Raw genomic sequence first — 21357 nt, 5'->3', positions numbered from 1 at the left:
ATAGTACTCCATAATATGCTGGCTATAATTTTTTAACCAATTCCCATGATGATTGGCATAAAGTTGTCTCTATTGTATTTTGCTGTGACAGATAATTCCATGGTGTCTTTATGGATTTGTCTAACAAATGGGGCAGAAAGTGGAAGGAAAGGGGTGTAAGTAATTTGAAGCATGTCAAAGAGCTGCCAGCCTAGTTTGGGATGTGATGGTAACTTCAGCTAGTCAGAAAGCACCTCCAGAGTATAACTGGATGTCTTGGAGAGGGGATGAGAGTGAAGGAGGGACAAAGTGGAGAGGGCAGCAGAGGAGATGGGACAGTGCCTTGACCCATGGGCGAGACTTGTTCTTCCTACCTTCTCACTCCTTTGTAGACAACCTGTCATTTCTATCAATTATCAATGTGGTGTCAGGTCCAATGTTAATTCATCTTTCCCCAACCTAATGCATTATCCACTGGCTCTTCTATGCCTTATTTTGGAAAGGCAGGCTGAGACCAATCTGTGGAGGGTCTTTACTTCTGCACCAAGGGATCTATAAGCAATAGGGATGTGTGTGGACCTATAGTTCTTCAGCTTCAGCTCAGAAGTTAACTTTACAGATACTCAAGTGTTCTTAAGAGATAAACAGCACAATTAAAGAACAGCCAACCTTGGGAAAGAACACAATATATCACCTGTCTGGTTATGCTTCAACTCAATTACTAACCTTTATCTCCTAGGCGGTAGCCCCACTCGATTCATTTAACTCCATATTCTTTGTACTCTCTTTTTTATTGTTGTTGGCTGTGCTGGGTCTTTGTTGTGGCTTAGGGGCTTCTCTAGTTGCTGAGTGTGGATTCTAGGGCACTTGGGCTCAGTAGTTGAGGTGCTTGGGTTTAGTTGCCCCTGGGCATGTGGGATCTTCCCCCCTACCCCACCCCCGCCCCGACCAGGGATTGAATCTGCATCCCCTGCATTGGAAGGCGGATCCTTACCCATTGGGCCACCAGGGAAGTCCTTTGTACTCTTTAACTGCCCATAACTATGTACCCATAGCACTGCCACCCCCCGCCCCCCATAGCCCTGCTGGTTCCTTTTTTTTTTTTAACCACTGGTGGATTCATAATTAAAACAGATATGATCTGTTTATACCAAACTACAGGTCTCACTGCAATCTAACAGCTCCCAAATAACAAAATGCTGCAAATTCTAAATTTAGTAGAGTATTATTAGAGCCTCTTAATTTAATTAATTCAATCTTCTGTGCAGGAATGACCACACAGGAAAGCTTTCATTCCCTTTCCTTTTCTTATTGCTCACCTTTTGGTCAAAGCATGCCTCTGCTTCCCAAACCTCCTCCAACCTCCATTCTGTTTTTGGTTCCCCTTTGGGCAAACTGCCACGGGGCTTCTGGTTGACTTGGGACTTCCCAGGCTGTGTTACTCAGGGTCACGTAAAAACAGCTCTCTTTGCTGCTTCACACTGCCATTTGCTGAAAGCCTGAGCCCATGGAGAAGCTATTTAGGGTTGAGAAAAAGGTGCCATAATCATTTGGGTATCTTGCTTCTGGCATCAGTCCCTTACATTTCTCCCCCTGCCAACCTTTTGCTACCCCTCTCTGGAGAACTGTCTCCTTTCCTGCCAGGGCTTTCAGCCTTCATTTCCCCAGGAAATGATTTTCTCAGTCTCTCCACAAAAGCCCAGGAGGAAAGGCCTTTCATTCATAATTGGCCACAGTGTGGTGTGGGAGTAAATGTTCTCCAGAGTTGACATAAATGCATCTTCCAACAAAATCCAGCTGCTGCTGTCACTGGAACTGGTAGAAAGCTTACTTTGTTTGGAATGATCAATGATGGGATTACCAAAAAGTCGGTATGTCAAGCAGTGACTTAGAGTATCTTACTGGATGAGGAAATGAAGATCCATTTATTTTATTCACAGTGCCTATGAATGGATGCGTGCGTGTGTGTGTGTGTGTGTGTGTGTAATTTCCTTCCTTTGTAAAGGAGCTAGTTTCTGAAATTGAAAGGGCTGGGCTCCAAGGAGATAATTAGGATTTTAACAGCTTACTGTGAGTGGAACATTTCATTTCTCTAAGTATTGAGACGTTCATGCTAATAGCTATCCCAGCCATTAGTTAGTCTGCCAAAGATTTGTATCAGACTTAGACATTCAGATGGATATTCCAACAAGCAGTACAATCAGCAGAGACCTGTAAAGACTTTTTTTCTGGAGGAAATCAATCTGTATCCAATGCATTATCCAGGCATGTTTGATTTTCAGATTCATATGTCATTTTGTTGAAGGAGTAGCCTTTTTATTCCTCTTGACTTTCCATTAAATTCTTCAAGACAGCTGTTCCAAATCCTTTTCTGGAAGAACTTCTGACCTTCCCTTTCCCCAGATGGTCTCCACACCTAGTTTACTGAGGGAATCAAAGCCTCAGCTCTCCTCTCTGCTGTCTCAACTTGATCTGCCTTGTCATCCATCCTTTACTTTTTCCCTTCAGTTTTTTTTACCTAATTCCAGAGAAGCCTATTTTTGTTTCCCAAACTAATCTTTTCTGGAGTTCTTGATTTTATCAATAATTCCCCACCTCCTCCTCTGTTGACAGTTATCTTTCTCTTTCTGGCATCTTCAAGATCCTGTTCTCCTCCAGCTACTTGAAAACAGTCCCTAATGCCTTGATTGCAAAAACCTAGAGCATGACTATGCTTGTCTATCAGAATTTGGGCTCTAGTCAGTTTATGTGGAACTACAATTTCCCATATGGTGCCAGTGGTAAAGAATTCACCTGCCAATGCAGGAGACACAAGAGACTCAGGTTCGATCCCTGAGTTGGGAAGATCCCCTGGAGAAGGGAACAGCAATCCACTCCAGTATTCTTGTCAGGAGAATTATATGGACAAAGGAGCCTGGTGTGCTACAGTCCATGGGGTCGCCAAGAGTCAGACACAACTGATCACACAACAGACATTGTCAGAGCCAGAACAGCAGGTCCTGTCCATCCTGGTGGGCTTGGGTGCAGCACTGCTTAGGCAGAGGAATGGCTGTATGGCTTTTGTTTGGGGGATTTGAACAGACAACCCAGAACTCATAGGGAGTTTTCCTCTTACTTGATGGACTTAGGCATATTGCTAAAGCTCACCCAAAGTGAGTTTCATCTAATCTATAGAACCCAATTACTCTAAGTGCATGACTATATCCAGGAGTGGAAGATAACTTGGCTGTTCTCTCTTTCTTCAGATACTTACCACGGTTTCCGTAACACCGTGCTCTTCCTCCCTCTCACCTTTCTCTTCCACTGGCTCATTTGTTGCACCTGCTATAAAAGTCAAAGCACTTAGGTTTCCAAAATTGAAAAGGCAGAGCCACAAGATGGAAATAACCTGGATCCTGGAGTCATTTCACAGGGGGCAGATGCTTGGAAGAATCACCCCACTCCTGTTGGATTTTGTGTGAACTGGAAATAAATCTTCTGTTGTATTAAGCCACTGAGCTGCTGGGCTTTACCTAAGACCATAGCCTGGCCTATGTAGCTACAAGAGCTTAAATGCCTGCAGGGACTTGACCAACTGAAATGAATGAAGTAGCGGAGAGCCAAGAGAGGTACTGGGGTCGGGAGGGGACTGCTCTGAGTTGGAGATGCTTGTTCCATTACAGGGGAAGAGCTGCTGTTTAGATCTGGCTCATTCTCTTATGGTATAATTTGGGCCCAACATTGCCAGATCCTAACTGGATTTTTTTTTTTTCCCAAGAAAAAGTGGGAATCTGGATGTTGATGTGAAATCTTCCAATTTTTTAAATGTTGGCAGCTCATATAGATCAAAAAACCAAAAAGCATTTTTGCTGTTTCCTAAACATCATAGGTGTTTCTGCCTCAAAGTTTTTGCACTTCTTCCTGGAATATACTTCCTCTAGGCATCTGTAAGGCTTGTTTCTTCTTCTCTTCATATCTTTGCTCAAATGTCACCTTCTCAGCCTTTCCCAACCACCCTCTTTAAGCCACAACACCCTCTTCCTCCTGCCTTATATTTTCTCTTCTTTTCCTGTTTTTTTCTTCTCCATATTATTTATTACCTTCTAAATGGTAATACCTTCTAAAAGGTAAGGGAATTTATTACCTTCTAAAAGGTAAGGGAATGGCAACCCACTCCAGTATTCTTGCCTGGAGAATCCCATGCATGGAGGAGCCTGGTGGGCCCCAATCCATGAGGTCGCAAAGAGTCAGACACAATTGAGCGACTAACACACACAAATAAATAATAATTTAAAAACTTAGTGATTGATATGCCCATTTCCTACCATTATAATCAAAGTATATGAGAGCAAGGATTTTTTTTTTGTCTTGTTTTGTTCACTTTTGTGTGCCAAGTGCCTAGAATAGTACCTGGTACTTAGAGAGCTTAACATTTATTTGTTAAGTAAATGAATTTAAAAAAACATCCTAATATGTGGGTCAGACAACGCACAGTTGGAGATGGGATTTAGTGCATGGCTCATGAGTTTACAACTTCTGTTTTAGATCCTTACTGAGAAGTCCTTGGAGGAAAGTGCCATTTAGAGTCGCAAGCAATTTCCTGCCTCTCACAAAGGATGTTTGATTTATTTTGTTCTGGGAAATAGACCACAAGGAGTTTTTAAGAAAAGTTTTATAAATTCCAGGGAGCCCCACGACTGCCTGCCTGCCTGCCTGTCTTTTCACAGAAGACTGTGACAGAAGTCTATTTCTCATACTATCTCTGCTATAAATTCTAGAATTGTTCACATCCAAATTGCTGTCTCAGTCCTGCTGTGGGGACCAGTTGTGGTCCCCATAGTTACCCCAGCCAATATATTCCCTTTTGGGTATTGAATTGGTTTGAGCTGGGTTTCTGTCATTGTGAATGAAAGAGTCCTGACAAGTTTAATGTGATTTGGGTCAAGCTGTTTCACGTTTCTGAGTCTCAGCTTCCTCTCTTATAAAAAGGGAAGGGGTCAGATTAGATAAGCAGCAAAGCCCCTTCTAGGATTTTAACATTTCAGAGTTCTAGTACATGTAAGGCCACCAATCTATGGAACCCAAACATTTTTGACTGTGGGCAAACTTGGTTCCCTGGAGCCACATGCTACTCTTGGCCTGATCACCACCACCCCTCCAACATGACAGTGTCTATTGCTTCCACCTCTTTTGGGGGGTTGGTTGTTCTGATTACGTGTCCTGAACACATGCTCCTGTTGGAAGAGCTGCCTGTATTTTCCTTCTGGTATCTCCAGATATGTCCTACAATATGGTCTTTGTGGACACATTTTCCTTCTTCCTCACCCCAACTACTATTTGCCATTTCCTCTCTTGTTCCATGTCTTGCTAAAAAGTCATGATCACCTGTTCCACAGCATTTAGACATTCTTAGATCTTTCATACCAGGACCCTAGTGTGTGACTCTTCCTCTTGCCTCAGCTCCTGCCCCATCCCTCCCCTAAACACAGACCACTTCCAGAAGAATAGAAAATCCTCAATGAGATTACAACTTTCATTTAGGCCAGGAAAAGAGCTTATCTTCTGAAAACACCAACTTTCCACTTAGCAAGTGCTGTTGAGGGTAAGAAATATAAGTATTAGCTTAACACTTTCTTGGAATGCAGAGACAGGATATTCAGAAAACAAAGCAGAATTAGCTTTGAGTGTGAGTATGAGTGTGTGTGTAATGCAAGTGTGTTGGTAATGAACGTGCCTTTTATACCCTGAGCTCCCTTTCCTACACCACTGCAAGATCCTCTCCTCGGCCTCTTTTAATTGCAGTCCCAAGTCCAGCCGGGCTACAAATACCTGCTGAAGTCCCTCTGAATGGAACAGCTTTGTACAAAGCCCACCTCCCAAGAGGGCTGAAGGGAGTAGAGCTCCCACTGAAATGTGAAAAAGGATTGTCCTTCTGTTACTGAACGATTTCCCTCAGTACTTGCCAGTAGTTTCAGCTGCAGCATTCGGTTAAAGCCTCTGGCAAAAATGACTCCTCCAAATCTGGGAAGGACAGCTTTTCCTTTGTTTAAAGTCTCCTCCACTGCCCACCCTGCCCAGTGGGTACTGGGTGGAAAAGTGTATATGGTGATGTTCTGAAACAAAGGAGCGCTGGACCTGTCACCAAGGCCATGCAAGTGGGGAGTGTCGGGGGATCCTCCGTGGCTATGTGCAGAGCTTAGAAAAGGGGCCGATTGCTTCTCCAGTCTTTGACAGAAAGCTGCGTGTTCAAGGTATAATCTCCCCTTGGGGACTGAACCCCTCTGATTTTGTTAGCAAATATATTAGATGCCATTTTTAAATTCTTTTTTACACATAGCTCTTTATTAGATGCTATTCTCTTCTCTCCTACCCCCCACCCCCCGGCTCCCTGGCCCTTCTAGAAAATCAGCGTGCATCTGAACACTGGGAGGAGAGGGAGGCAGTGCATACCCTTCATCCCAGCCTTCCAGAAAGACCCAGGCGCTCATCTGCAAAGCCAGCTGCGGCTGAACAGGATGTGTTTCCATCCTCCAATGTTTCCTGTCTTTCTAGTGACTTCCTATCTCTCGTTGATTGACAAATCGTTTTAAGATGCTGGAGACTGATGAAAAACAAAACCAAATCCTGCTGTGATCCTTTCACAGCTGGGCCCTTTCTGTTCCATCTCTGAGTGGCAGGCAGGACTTAGTGTGATCAAAAAGGAGAAGGCTGAAGGAACATCACTCTGAAGAGAGGACGGCAAAGCCAGGGGCTCTGTCTCCAGGCCTAGAGCTCTGAGTCGCCCTGGCACAGGCGTGGGAAAGCCAGACCCGCAGAGAGGAATGGGCAGAGCCCCCAAACCCAGGTAGGTCTGAGGAACCCCGGGAGGGTTACTTTTCCTGGCCTTCCTTTTCCTCTCGTGTAATTTGCGAGGTTTGTGGGAGAATTCCCTCACACCCTTGTACCTCACTGTTCTTATTTGTAAATGGAAGGGCTCTGCAGTAGGCACTTCTGAGATCCTGTGGTTCTGAGGCTGACATGAGGCAGGAGGAGCTGCGCCTCATGTAGCGGGGCTGTCTAGTAGAGCCCCCAGAGGTAGCTACACTGCTCTTTCCAGACCAGTGGTTCTCAAACTTGAGGTGCATCAGGATCCCCTGGAGGGTTTGCTGAAGCGGGCTGCTGGCCCCACCCCCAGAGTTGCCTTTCAGTAGGACTGGGGTGGGGCCTGAGAATTTACACTTCTAACAAGTTCCCAGGTGCACCCCTGCCGCTAGTCTGGGGATCGCGTGTTGAGCATCACATGGAGCAACGCCCAGGGCGTGGGGGAACCTCTGAGACGAAGGTCACGTGGGTTGAGCAAAGGCCACCTGGGCAGCAGCCCTCAGGAGGCGTACCTCTCCCTCCCACCTGCAGGGGGCAGCCTGGTTCTGCCTCAGCCTAGAGGAAGCACCGACTTATCTCATGATAAAATAAATACTCCGGTTTCCTGAAAAATCCTAGGTAGATGTAAACCTACTTCTCAGGAACCCCTGTAGACTGAGTGTTCTCAGCCTGGATGGCTGGAGTTTACTACTGAAAGAGACCAACTTTGCTAATGCTGGACTCCCGGGTAGTAAACGTGTTCTTTCGCCTGAGGGCTCCCACTGCTGGCGAAGTGCGGGCTTTGCCTCAGGGCCCCGGAAATGTTCCACGGACGAACAAATTAAGACCCTGCATATTTGTGCAAGAGCTGATGAAAGAGAAGGGCAAAGAGTGATGGAATGAGTTTTAGACATGGTCAATCTACAGGGCACTGACCATTGTTTCGGAAAGCAAGAGTGTCTTCTGGTGCTAGGCGATTCTCCCCTGTGAAACTGCACAGGCCTTCCCAAAGGCTAACGTGTTCAGATGGGCAGAGGGCTGCAGGAGCAAAACTAGCCAGCAGGGGTCGCCTCCACATTTGCTCCTTGGTGGGGATGGGTCTTAGCCTTGTGCAAGACATTTCCCAGTCCCTCTGTTCTTAAAATTTTTAAAGCTCGTTATACTGAGAAGCCTAAAACTTTTATTTAAAACAAAGTGGGAATAAATAAGCAATACAAGACAAAAAAAAAAAAAAAAGAAAGAAAATCTCCAAGCTGCCTTCTATATGTGCAGCAGAGACAGACAGCCTACGAAGTCTGAACTGCTCCAGTGGATAACAGCTCTGCCACCCAGGAAGCTGCTCGGCTCATAGACTTGCCCAGTATGGAAAAGAAAGGGTTTATGGGGACGTGGGAGGAGCATCAGAGGCTCTCAGATGAGGAGAAGGTGCTTTGGGGGTCAAGACAGAAGACTAGGGTTCTTGAAAAGAATTCCTCTTTCCCTTCCAGGCTTCCCTGGTAGCTCAGACAGTAAAGAATCTGCCTTCCATCCCTGGGTCAGAAAGATCCCCTGGCACAGGGAATGGCTACCCACTCCAGTATTCTTGCCTGGGAAATCCCTTGGACAGAGGAGCCTGGCAAGCTACTGTCCACAGGGTTGAAAAGAGTCAGAACTGACTGAGCGACGAAGTATACTTCATCCCTCAGGTTAGGAGGTCAAATTTGGGCAGAGATTCAAGGCAGAGCCTGAGGATGATCATAACAGTCTGATTATCTACTCTGGTGTACTCAATTTTCCACTACCTGTGGATTTCTGCCCAAGCTCAAGATATTTAGGTATGAAAGTGGTGCACACCAGGCCCACTATCAGTAAAGATAGAGGGCTTCTGGGTGGTCTCTAAGGGTGGTCCTAGGCTTGTACTGCCCCATTCCCACACCCTCAAAGTTCCTTTAGTGGATATAGTGGTCATGCCATGGGGCACAATCAGCATGTAAGACCAGCTGTGGATGTGAGACAGAGCAACCCAACATGGTGCCGCTGTAGGTCAACCCACAATTGACCATTGGAACAACACATGACCCTCCTTAGCAACATTATCTGTCCCCTTCACTGGTAATGGGACACATCATTACATGGCACTTTTCACTAAGGTGGTTCCTCATGCTTTTCATCTCCTCTTCTCCAAAATTCTCCTCCTCTGTATTGTCAGTTTTTGGTAATGTCATCATTTACAAAAATCACCTAAACAAGAAACGTTCTAGTTAGTTTTTGCTCTTTCTCCACCATCCACATTCTGGCCAAGCCAAAAAATTCTGATTATCCTCTCTCCTCCACAGCCACTAGTTAGGACTCATCTGGATGGCTACTGACCTCTATTCTCATCCTCAGCGCTGATTCTAGATGCTGGATGCTCTAAAAGTCTTATTTAAGCAGGGAGTTCCCCTGCTTAAAATGCACAGCTCCCCAAGCCTATAGAATATGTGGCTGCATTCCTTTCCAGAACCAGGAACCAGACAGGGTATAGATAAATGAGTGAGTGAATGAAGAGAAACTAACAGATGGGGAAGAATTGGTAAGCATTTTATTGAATTCCTGTCATGAGGGAGACCACCCACTGTAATCCTGTAAGCCCTACTATGCCCTGGAGTTGAATTCCAGTGAGTACAAGGGAATAAACATTGTATTTAAAATTTTTTATTCCATTATTCATGCCACAGGAGCCAGGCATGCTTCCCATTTCCTTTTCCACACTACTTATAGATTCCAAAAACACTTTGCACTGCTTCCCTGACATCCACACAAACGAGAAATGAAGTGCTGTATAGCCTAGGAGACCATCCCCCAGAGCATCTTTCTGGCATCAGTTGGGTGGGTGCACAGTTCTAACCTTCTAGTCCTGCCTGGCCTCTAGCTGGAAAAAAGAATGTGGTCTTAGAAGGAGAGAAATATTTCCTCTTTTAACACAGGCCTTTATCATATACCCGCCTTAGAAAATGACCACTTTTTCTGAACACACCCACACAAACACATTGGCTTCTTATAAAAACTGCTGTTCTTGTGTTTTTGTCCTTAATATCTGCATTTGGAGGGTGATCGGCCCTTGCTGCTGTGCTTGACAGGAGCTGACAAGTAGCCACATGTAGGTGTCACAGATGCAGTGACTGGACTGTCCCAGGGATGAGGCCATGAGAAGCTGGTTTGGTGTTTGTACACCCAGGCAACCGTCATGTTTACTTGCTGTCTCTGGTCAGCTTCCAAACCAGCAGGACCGCACCCATTAACACTGGGCTCCACGCTGGTTACTGATGGGTTGGACTGCCAGTTGCGAGGAATTATTACTCTTAACTTGAGCAATTGATGGTTTCATTGGAGGAGAAGCTTTACAAACACACAGCAGAGTTTCGCTTGACAAAAATCCTAAGTACCCAACAAGGTCATGAAACCAAGAGATGTGTCCTCCTCCCAGTCAGATCATCTGCTCCTCTGCTTTAGAGGCTGATGTATATTGTGCTTATCCACCTGTTTGGATTTGTTGAGATCCAAATTGTGTGTTTGGCATGAATCTAGACCTTAAGAACTCACAGATAAATAAGGTATGGTTGGCCAAGAGTGATAACTAGGTGAATAGGTAAATGTAATGCAAGTTCATGGGACTAGAAAAGCAGGCAGGAATAAAGTGCTGTGGGGGGGAGGGGCGCACAGAGGAGGTGGATGGACAAGAACGGATGGTTTGTGGAGTGGATGATACTTGAGCTGGGTGTAAAAGGCAAGGAAAAACATTTGAAGAACAGCACAGGCCAGGTACTGTGCTTGGTGCTTTACCTGCATTGACTCATATGTGGTGCTCACAATAGCCCTGTGAGAAGGGAACTACTATTATCCCCAATTTACAGATGAGGAAGCAGAGGCTTACCTTATGGAGGGTAAGTCACTTGTCTAAGGTCACATACCTAGGAAGTCAAGAACTTGGGATGTGAGATATTGCCAGGTATGTAGTACTCACTCAGTAAACATTGTATATTATTATTTTATTATTATAATCATTAAGCACAAGGCTACTGCCTCTAAAGTCCATGTCCCTGAAGACTGTGTTATCATGGCTCCAGCAGTATATGAAATAAGATGTCTGATTCTTACCCTGGGTCACTAGAGGCATGAATCCTTTTTGGTGGAATTCTTAATGTTCTGAGTTAAAACTTGGAGCCTTGGTAAATTCTGGAGAAGGAAGACTTGGTCTTTGGCTCCCACGGGTCACAGGAGAGCCCCTGTCCCCCTTGTGTGCTCCTCTTCCTTCAGGCTGCTCTTCTTTCCCCACTTCTGAAAAATCTATTTCTCGATAAAGGATCAGACCATTCAAGTCAAAATCTTAGAACTTGAAACATGGAATCATTTGGTTTAGCTCTTTGATTTTACAGATGCAAAAACCTAGGCCAACTTAACCAAGATTCTTTTTGTTTCAAGAGATGTAACCCAACTTAAATTATCTCAAGTGAAAAGGGGAGATATATTCATTTTCAAGGGTGAAACTAGCTTCAGGGGTTAAAAACAAATGCCATTGGTTTGTTAGTGCTCTCTTTTTGATCTTAGATCTTTTGTCTTTACTTCAAAATGTGATGTCTTAAATTGTTCTTTGTAGAGTTGGAATTCTTTTTTATGATTAGTAGAGGATATGGCCATGGGAAACCCCAGGCTACATCATTTCATATTAGTGATTTCAGATGAAACAGAGAACTTCTGTCTCCTTGTTTTAGTATATATAAATCCCAGGGAAAGACTCTGATTGGCCCAGTTTGGGTCACATGGCTACTTCTTGACCCAATCACTGTGGCTAACTGGATGTGCTATGATGAAAGATGACCTGGGTCTCATGTTATCCCATTGAGTGGTCCAGGAGAGATGGCAGGTATTATGGAGGGTTGCTCTCACCAGAAGGGCAATGAGGTTATCAGCCTTCTAAATCCCCAGTGATCACCACGTCCTGATGTCTAGGTCTTTACATAATCCCCTCCCTTTAAGTGTGAGTTTGATCTAGTGATCCACTTCTAATGTATAGAATACAGTGAAGGTGATGGAATATTCCTTCTAACATTATTTTACCAAAGTCTATGATCCCCTTTTTCCCTTGCTTACTCTGATGAAGCCAACTCCCATATTATAAGCTACCTTATGGAAAGGCTCATGTGGCAAGAAGTTGAGGATCAGCTCTGGCCAATAGACAGCAAGGAACTGAGGCTCTCAATCCAATAGCCCACAGGGAGCTAAGTCCTGTCATTAATAACTCGCTGAGTGACCTTCGGAGTGGATGCCTCCCCATATGAGCCTTGAGTGAGGGCAGACCTGGCCGACTCCTTGACTATAGCCTGTGAGAGACCCTGAGCTGGATGATCCAGCTAAGCTGTACTTACATTCCTGACCCATAGGAACTGTGATGTCAGCAGTGCACATGGCTTTAAGCTGCTAAGTTTTGGAGTAACTTGTTATACAACAATAGAAAGTTAATACAAGAAGGAAAGACGTTGAGCAGACAGAAAAAATACACAGTTATCTGCTGCAGAACCTACTAGTACCCAAAATACCACCGTTGTTCTGGTTTCTGAATGTCCTGAGCTTTCCTCATCAGACTTCCTGCCAGTTCTGTCTTCCTCCTTGCCTGTAATATCCCCGTCTTCTTCATAACTTTTATTTCTTTCCATTCTCCTTGTTTTTAGGAAAACCAGCAGGAAAGCAAAAGAACAAAGAAGAGACATATATTGAGAAACTAGCAATAATGAGGGCCTACTATATGTCAAGCACTTTGAAGCCCCCTTTCCATGATTAGTCTTATTGAATCATTTCCCCAAACCCTAGAAGGCTGGTTTTATTAGATCTGTTCCACAGATAAGAAAATTGAAGCATGGAGGGTTGACAAAACTTTCTCAAGATCACTTATCAGGGAAGTGGCAGTGATGGGATACAAACAAAGCATGTTGGTCCCGCTGCAGCATGCTGCCTGCTGGCACACAGGTAATTGTTTTCATCCAATAATAGGCCCTTTGTTCATGCTGATGGGGGCACAGGGCTGACTCCAGCATCAGGCCTTCATTCAGAGAGGGCTGACCAGTTTGATTGTACAGTTTTGACAGAATTACTCTGTTCTTTTCTTTCTGTGCCAACAGGTAAATTTCTAACCAGAACTGCTGCCAGCTAAACAGATCCCTTGGGGAGGGAATCCCTTCATCACTCTCCAAGTCAAATTGCTTCTGTGTTAAACCAAAGCTGAACATGCCAGGGAAGATGCAGTGCCACCTGCTCTCATGGGTACCTGCAATGGCCCACCTCAGTGGAGAAGGCCAGCCAGGAATTTGGGGGCCCAGAGAGGATGTCCTAAGCTTCCTTACTATGAAGGAGGAACCCTTACTCTCAACTTCTGCCACACCAGATGGGATGTGTGATGGAATGGAGTGTTCTATTTGCAGATATAACTCTGATTCCTTCACCTGGATGGCACTGTAAAGTCTTACCAGCTGAACAAGAGAAAGCAAGAATGGAGACTAGAGACAGACACAAACAATTTTTCTGAAATGCTGTTCTGGGCCATGTGAGTAATAGCTGAACCACCAAGGGAAGCATTTTTAGAACATCACAGGGGGATAGTCATAGGCCCAAGCCTTTAAAGGACTGCATTTTTTAGAAGGTCAACTGCTTTTTCCCTGGAGGGGGTCCTTCTAATAAGGGAGTGTAGAAATGGATAATTAATAATTGTGATACTCTGAAAGTGACCTAAAAAAGGAAGGAGTTTACACAGAACGAGCCTCTTATCTAAGCTATGTCTCTTCCCTCTCTGTTTTGCTCTGATCTAGGGAAGAAGTGATGCTTAGCTCAAGTTTCCAGACCCCAGTTCTTACAGCCCTTACCAACCTACAGTTGCATTTCATTATCAATCTGATTTATAGAGCTGAGAATCATATTTTATCAGGAAACCACTACATGAGTGGAAATGTATCACAAGTTCCTTTTCCTCCATTTTGTATTTTCAATATTCTGTATTAATTACCAAAATCTTTTCATCAGGACAAACGTGATGTATTTGTGCATGTGCCAATATCAAGCACATACCTGGTGTGTACCAGCTTAATTAGAACAAAATTGGGGAAAGGAGTTAGATGTATTGGGTCCTAAGGCAGAATTGCCTCCATATTTCTGAACAAGTCACTCATTTTTGGTTTCTGTCCTCTCTCTAAGGAGTTCTCCCAGGCTCCTCTTCCGTCTCCACTGCCCCATTTCTTTTTTTTCTGTCCCTGCTTTGTGGGCTATTCCACCACCTCCGATGAGATTCTCCAAAGCCTTCTCTCTGCTGAGACTGTGACCTGCAGAGGCCGCATCTTAGTACTGTAGCTGACCCCAGAACAGATGAAATACTTTTTGCTCAGTTCCTGCAGCTGAGGGTATTCTTGTCAGGCTCATTCTCTAAGAGTTGCTAATAATGAGAAAACTGGTTGAGTGCTTAGTATATGCTGGGCTCATGCTAAGCTCTTTATGTGCTTTGATTTCATTAATCCCTGCAAGAAGCTTGTCCCTCTTGTCATGCTCCTTTACAAATGCAGACAGTGTGGAACAGAGAGGTTAAATAACATGCACAGAGTTGCCCATCTTGTAGTGGTGCTGGGAGTTGAATGCAGTCAACGGGCTCTAAAACCTGTATTCTGCACCGTGATGCTAGTGACTGATTCTAGATCTTAGTCTATTTCTTGCAGAGTCCTTTGGGTCCTAGTTGTTTGGGTCAGGTACAGCTGTATCATGAGAAAAGACAGGTATTCAATAAATTCTGTTGAAGAATCTTGTGTTGAACAGCCACTGAGTGTGAAGCACTGCTAATTTGCAAACGTGGGATGTGAGATTTGGTATGGAGATGAAGCACACTAATCTTTCATATAATGATTGGGAAGGGAATCCTTTTGCTGGTAAGAATAGTAGATCTGACCTGAGACAAAACTGTGAAGTCTCTGTGTGTCCCCCTATCTGGCCCTTCTTGAACCTTTTCTGTTCTTTCTTTGACTTAGCTGGCTTTTCCTTCTCCTCCACTCTGTGTCTTTTCTCTGTGCTCTGCACCCAGTGCTGCACTCAGAAATAGGTCACATGCACCCCAGTGCATCTTTGATGTAAGACGTATCTTCCGATTATCCAGGAGTGCATACATCAACATCTATTTAGTTACCTGGCTCCAGACATGCCATGACAGGTCATGGTATCTTCAACCTCACCGAGCTTATATTTTGGTAGGTGTAGGCTCAAGTGAGTTCTTATAATAGGATAAAATGAAATGAGAATTCTAAAGGGAACTATATAAAGTGAGGCTGGACCCCAAGTTGATTAATACAAGGCATTGTTCTTTTCTGTGGTGATGGAAATATTATAAAACTTGATTGGAACATTGGTTGCATGGGTGTGTGCATGCTAAGTTGCTTCCATTGCGTCTTACTCCTTGCGACCCTATGGACTGTAGCCTGCTAGGCTCCTCTATCCTTGGGATTCTCCAGACAAAAATACTGGAGTGGGTTGCCATGTACTTCTCCAGGGGAATCTTCCAGACTCAGGGATCAAAACCACATCTCTTATGTCCCCTGCATTGGCAGGTGGATTCTTTAACACTAGTGACACCTGGGAAGCCCTTGGATACATAGGGAATGTCTGGTCTCAAAGTTCATCAGACTGTGCACTGAAGACCTATACATTTCTTTGTGTGTAAATATTACCTAAATAAAACCTGTTTTTGTTGTTGTTATTGTTGTTGAAAAAATGAGAAAAGAAGTATCAGTAAGCAGACACAGAGTCATTCCCAAATGCCATTTGGTCAGTCATCTGTCTAAGGGTCATTCATTCAGCAAATATTTCTTGAGCAGTTAATATGTACTAGGACTGTTCTAGAATCCATCAATGAAGAGACAAAACTACCTGTCTTCGTGGAGCTTACATTCTAGCAAGACCCTTTAGGGGGCAGAGAGGTTTCCCCTGGTCTCAGCTGGAGCCCCTGGAATTTCTGTTCTCAAATGCCCCAATGATCCATGGAAAAGGGGGATTCGTGAACAAGACTCACAAAGCAGCAAACAAAAATTCCTCACAAGCTTCATAGCCTAGAACTTCTCTTTCAGGTGGGGCCCAGAGGAAGAGACTGCGTATCTTCCAGCCCCAACCCCAGAGTCTCCCTGTGACTTGGGGGAGGGGAACAACAACCACATCACCACCCCACCAGCCACTCCACAGGCGGAAAAGATAGCACTTCTGCCAGAGGGTCTGGGCTCCTTCTGGCACATCTGCAAAACAGGGCGTGGGCTCTGGCCAAAGCCCCAAACCAGAAGGTGGAAACTCTGAGCGCTGGGAGAGGCGAGACGTGTTGGTGCTCTTAGAAACCAAACCTATGTCCTTAGAAACACTGCAGAAGGGCTTGGCAGAGTGGCTGGGATTTGATGGTACTGCAGTGAATCACAGAAACTCCAGGCAAGTAAAGGCCATTTGAGAGGGGAGGAAGGCTCTTTTGAAGTCTCAAAATCTTCATTAAATAAAGGATCCAAAGGGTCTTGATCATACAGCAAAGTATAATAACATCATATATAGTGAGGGAAAATGAAGCAACATCTAGTTATTATTAATTTAAAATGACCTAAGTGACATATAATATTTTAATTTATAAAGATGCGCAACTTATGCAGTAAATCATATTTTGCAGTTAGGCATTTTTTCAGTAGTAACAATAAGATAATTTTACAGGAGTAGGGTTAGGGTTGCAGTTTGTGAGGCTTATCATAACATTGCTCAGCTCTCTTTCCAGTTTTTGCTCTTCCTATAATCCGTTTTTGTTGTTGTTGTTCTTGAGTTGGCCACACTCACATTATTGGCTTTCTCTTCCATTAATTGAAAACATATTAAAACTTCCAGATGATATGGGAACTTCATTTAGATGTTGAATAAGTGCAAAGAATTAAATTCAGAAAGAGTTTCCTTAAGCCTAAAAATAGTGAAAACTTCAGCAATGTTATGAAAATGACCAAAATGCCCCAATGACCCCAGAAAAAGTGAGCACCCAAGTTCTTCCCAACACAATGGAATGCTTCACCACATGTGGTCTCATTCACTGGTTTGCCCAGGGCAGCAAACTGACCCACAAGGGCAAGGAAACAGAAAAAGAAAAGACACAGTTCAGAGGGATCAACATACTTTTGGAATTTGGAAAGCTTATGTATTTTTTGTAGAAGTTGTCAAATTTTTCTGTAAAGGTCCAGAGAGTAAATGTTTCAGCCTTCGTGGTCTTTGTGGTCTTCGTCAAAATTATTCAACATTGCCATTATCATAGGAATTATCACAGCCAAAGACAAGAAATGAACAAATGGGCATGGCTGTGTTCCAATAAAACTTTATTTACAAAAGCAGGCTGTAGGTGGGATATAACCCACAGGCCGGTTGTTGGCCAGTCCCTGTATTATTGGTTGCATGAGAGCAGGCCAGGGACAACTACAAACAGGAGTCAGGGAAGAAAGGCTAAACAATGGAGTCAGGGACTGCGACGCTCACAGCATTTCGTTTTCCTTGTGGACTTATAGGTGGCCTACATTCTCCCAACCTCTCTCATAGTTAAGCGGGGCCATGTGACTGAACTCTGAAAAATGGAATATGAGCAGAAACAAAGTCTTCCATCTTCAGGCCTGGCTCCTTAAAAACGTCCCAGGAGATCTCTGTGTTCTCACTTGCTCTTCCCTTATCTGCTGGCTGGGTACAGAGGACCCATGGAGAACTCTGTGGCCCTGGAAAGAAGGTATGCCAAGTGGCAAAGGCAGAAAAGTAGAAGAAACCTGCTGCTGCTGCTGCTGCTGCTGCTAAGTCGCTTCAGTCGTGTCCGACTCTGTGCGACCCTACAGACGGAAGCCCACGAGGCTCCCCTGTCCCTGGGAGTCTCCAGGCAAGAACACTGGAGTGGGTTGCCATTTCCTTCTCCAATGCATGAGAAGAAACCTAGGGTCCCAGATAACGGGTTTAAGCAGAGCTTCCTTGCCAACACCCTTGGGCTTGGACAGGAGGTGGGCGTTATCTTTTTATTTTGCAAATTGCTGAAGTTGGGAGTTTGCTGGTAGAGTAGTCAGGGTCACTGATTGTAATATAGAATCCAAGGATCATGCTGCCTTCAGTCACAGACACACTCCCCACAGCCTTTCCCTCACCCAAAACCCAGAAATTGGATGCAACATGTACTTTTAAACTTGTGGCAAGGATAGGGTTGAAATCAGCAGAGTTTTTTTAAAATTTGGGGCTAAAAAAAACAGTCAGAGCCTGTGATCCCGCCCTAACTGCAAATTTAAGTCTGTTTTTTTAAAGGAGTTTTCAAATGTTTTGTGTAAAATGAGTCTATTTTATTTTCATACCAGCTTTGTGAGCAAGGGTATTAGTTAGAACCCTTTAGTTTTGAGAAGCTGAGACCATTTAAGCTAGCTGTGAGCAAAACTGGGGAACTTATGATAAAAGATGAGGACATTTCCTCAGACCTGAAGATAGAAGGAAAGCTCGGTCTCAGGCCAGGCCAGGGTTCGGCAACTGGAAATCAGTCAAGAACGTCTCTCAGCTCTGCCCCACAAACTGCTCTGTTCTTGTATAGCCCAACTTCCTCTCTCAAAGATGGCCAAGCCCAGAGACTGAGGCTTTTCATTTCTTTCTTTCAAAAAATCAATTCATACTGAGCCTGAACCTCCTGGTACTTATTCTAAAATCCCAGGAGAGGTTCAGGATCGACATGTGCACGCTGCTATATTTAAAATAGATAACCAACAAGGACCTACTGTATAGCACAAGGAACTGGGCTCAATATTCTGTAACAATCTAATTAGGGAAAGAATTTGAAAAAGAACAGAGCCATGTATATGTGTAACGGAATCCCTTTGTTGTACACCTGAAACTAACACATTACTAATCAACTCTACTCCGATATAAAATAAAACATTTTAAAAAATAAAATATAATCCCAGGACAGGAAGTCTGATTAGACCTATGTGAGGGTGGTGTCCACTCCTGATTCAACCTGCTGTGGCCACAGGTTGGGCCATCCTGGGGCAACTCCCCATGCAGGTAGACAGGGCAGATATGTTTTCCTTTCTTTAATCTGATTAGATCTACAGGCAGGGCAAACATTCCCACAAGAAAAGTGTGGCACAGAGACATTACTGACTTTGTGAAAGCCACCTAGATGCCTCAGCAAGGCTGGCGTCACAGCCATCCTTGCTGTTTATCCCATTGCCCCATCTCTCACCACAGGTATCCAGCTTCCCACACAAATCAGTCATGCCTTCAGATACTTACCAAAAATGCAGCCTTCTCCAAAGGCAGGTCTGGATTTCCCTACTGCCCTTCCAAAGCTTATGCTTGCTTTGCCATGACAAGCAGGAGTAGGATGTGGGAGAAAGAGATAGGAGGGCCATGGATTTCAGCCAAGCATGGTGGTTTGTACAGTGAAAGTGAAAATGAAAATCAGTCAGTTGTGTCTGACTCTTTGTGACCCCATGGACTGTATAGTCTGAAATTCTCCAGGCCAGAATACTGGAGTGGGTAGCTGTTCCCTTCTCCAGAGGATCTTCACAGCCTAGGATTGAACCCAGGTCTCTCGCATTGCAGGCAGATTCTTTAGCAGCTGAGCCACTAAGGGAAACCCAAGAATACTGGAGTGGGGAGCTTATCCCTTCTTTAGCGAATCTGCCCGACCCTGGAATTGAACCAGGGTATCCTGCATTGCAGGCAGATTCTTTACTTGCTGAGCTACCTGGGAATTGTTTGGAGAGCCTCTGGTATAAATCACTCCTGGACTATAGGCTGAAAATTACCCAAGTAGTATGATTACTACTATTGTTGTTGTTCAGTTGCTAAATCATGTCCGACTCTGCGATGCCATGAATTGTAGCACGCCAGGCTTCCCTGTCCTTCACTATCTCCCGGAATTTGCTCAAACTCATGTCCATTGAGTCAGTGATGCCATTTAGGTTGTTTCCAGCTTTTTCCCTGTTCTAAATAGGCTGTAATGAATTCCCTGGCAACTCAGTCTTTAGGCATATCTTAGACTGTTTCCTCGGGTAAGTTCCTAGAAGTGGAATTCCCACCTGCACTTTTGATGGGAATTTTGAATGGCAGATGTACTTGTGATGCTTTTTGCCAAATGGCTTGCCAACAAAGCTCTTCAAAGCACACTTCTCCCAGCACTGTTTGGGAGTGTCTGTTTTCAAAGATCTGAATTTTAAAAAGTGTTCTCTTCTGTTTTATAAAATGCCTTTAGGAAGTTTGTCTATTTTTCCTGTCCAGGTGAGACTCCTGACAGGAAAGGCTGGCCTGGGCATCTTGGTACTTCAGGAGGCTGTGTGCGGGGAGGTCCATGGGAAACCTGGCAGGTGGGCTTTTAACCTGGAACAGCCTCCTGGCCCATCAGCCGCCCTTTGCACTTCAGAAAAGGAACAGAAAATAGGAAGTCTCAGCGTTCACACCCTCTGAAGTGCGCAAACTGTTGTTTGACAAGCAGAGAGATTTCTTTTTACAGTGTTTTCAGCAGAAATTGAACCCTCTGGAGGCCAGAGGCCATGGGATATGATGATTACAGGAACATGACATTGACCAAGTGAGTGTAGCACGAATCCAAGGACCACACAAGACTATCACTTGGCTCCTTCCCACTTGGGAATAGAGGTGAGCCCAAGTCTTGATAGGGCCAAGCCCTAGATGGCCAGGCTCATCACCAATGACCTGAGAACCACATTATGTTATTGGTCGCTATTGGAAGTGTGCTTAGACACTCAGTCATGTCCAACTCTTTTGCGACCCCATGGACTATAGCCCGCTAGGCTCCTCTGTCTATGGGGATTCTCCAGACAAGAATACTGGAGCGGGTTGCCATGCCTTCCTCTAGGGGATCTTCCTAATCTAGGGATCGAACCCAGGTCTCCCACATTGCAGGCAAATTCTTTACTGTCTGAGCCACCAGGGAAGCCCATTATTGGAAGACGATCTATTAAAAGCTCATCATTTGGGGCATGTAGTAGTAAAGAGAAGTGCAGAAACAGAGAGTGTGTCTGCTCTCTGTTCTCCTTGTCCTGAGTGATGCTCCAGATGTTGCAGGCTCGACTCTGCAGTGCAGACTTAGTTCAGCCTCCTGCCCACCAAGGAGTCAAACACACACACTGTCCCTCCCCGACATGGACTGCTCAGTGTCCCACTTCAGGGTATGGAGCGGTTCCAATAGTTAGGGGAACTTGAGGTCCAGCACCCCCATCCTTCTCACGCATTCCTCTCAGGGTCTATATTCCCATTTGCCAGCCTAACATGGAGGGTCCTTAGGGACCCTTGCCTTTCCTCATTTCATAGGGATGAACAGTCCTCCACAAGGTGGAGAGTCCCAGGGGCAAGCCCGTCCCTGAGAGCCAGTGGCTGATAGGAATGTGGGTGGCAGGTGCACCCGGCAGAGTTGGCCTTTGGCACTTGTCTTTGGATAATTATGTCATTCTTTGGTACCATTGGGCTTCCCTGGTGGCTCAGATGGTAAAGAATCTGCCTGCAATGCAAAAGACATGGATTTGATCCCTG

General features: G+C 44.7%; 1 long non-coding RNA gene across 1 annotated transcript in view; it reads left to right on the top strand.

The window, feature by feature from the left end:
* The first annotated feature begins 3420 nt into the window (after positions 1 to 3420).
* LOC129623239 (uncharacterized) overlaps positions 3421 to 21357 on the top strand; it is a 37068-nt gene continuing 19131 nt past the window's right edge. Inside the window, exons 1-2 of the long non-coding RNA XR_008700421.1 lie at positions 3421 to 3587; positions 6360 to 6802. This is a non-coding gene — a long non-coding RNA (uncharacterized LOC129623239). The remainder of the gene's footprint in view (positions 3588 to 6359; positions 6803 to 21357) is intronic.

Source organism: Bubalus kerabau, chromosome 11 (assembly GCF_029407905.1).
Source record: "Bubalus kerabau isolate K-KA32 ecotype Philippines breed swamp buffalo chromosome 11, PCC_UOA_SB_1v2, whole genome shotgun sequence".
Lineage (NCBI taxonomy): Eukaryota > Metazoa > Chordata > Mammalia > Artiodactyla > Bovidae > Bubalus > Bubalus kerabau.
The sequence above is the reverse complement of the archived record's forward strand: the minus strand, read 5'-3'. Positions and strand labels throughout refer to the sequence as shown.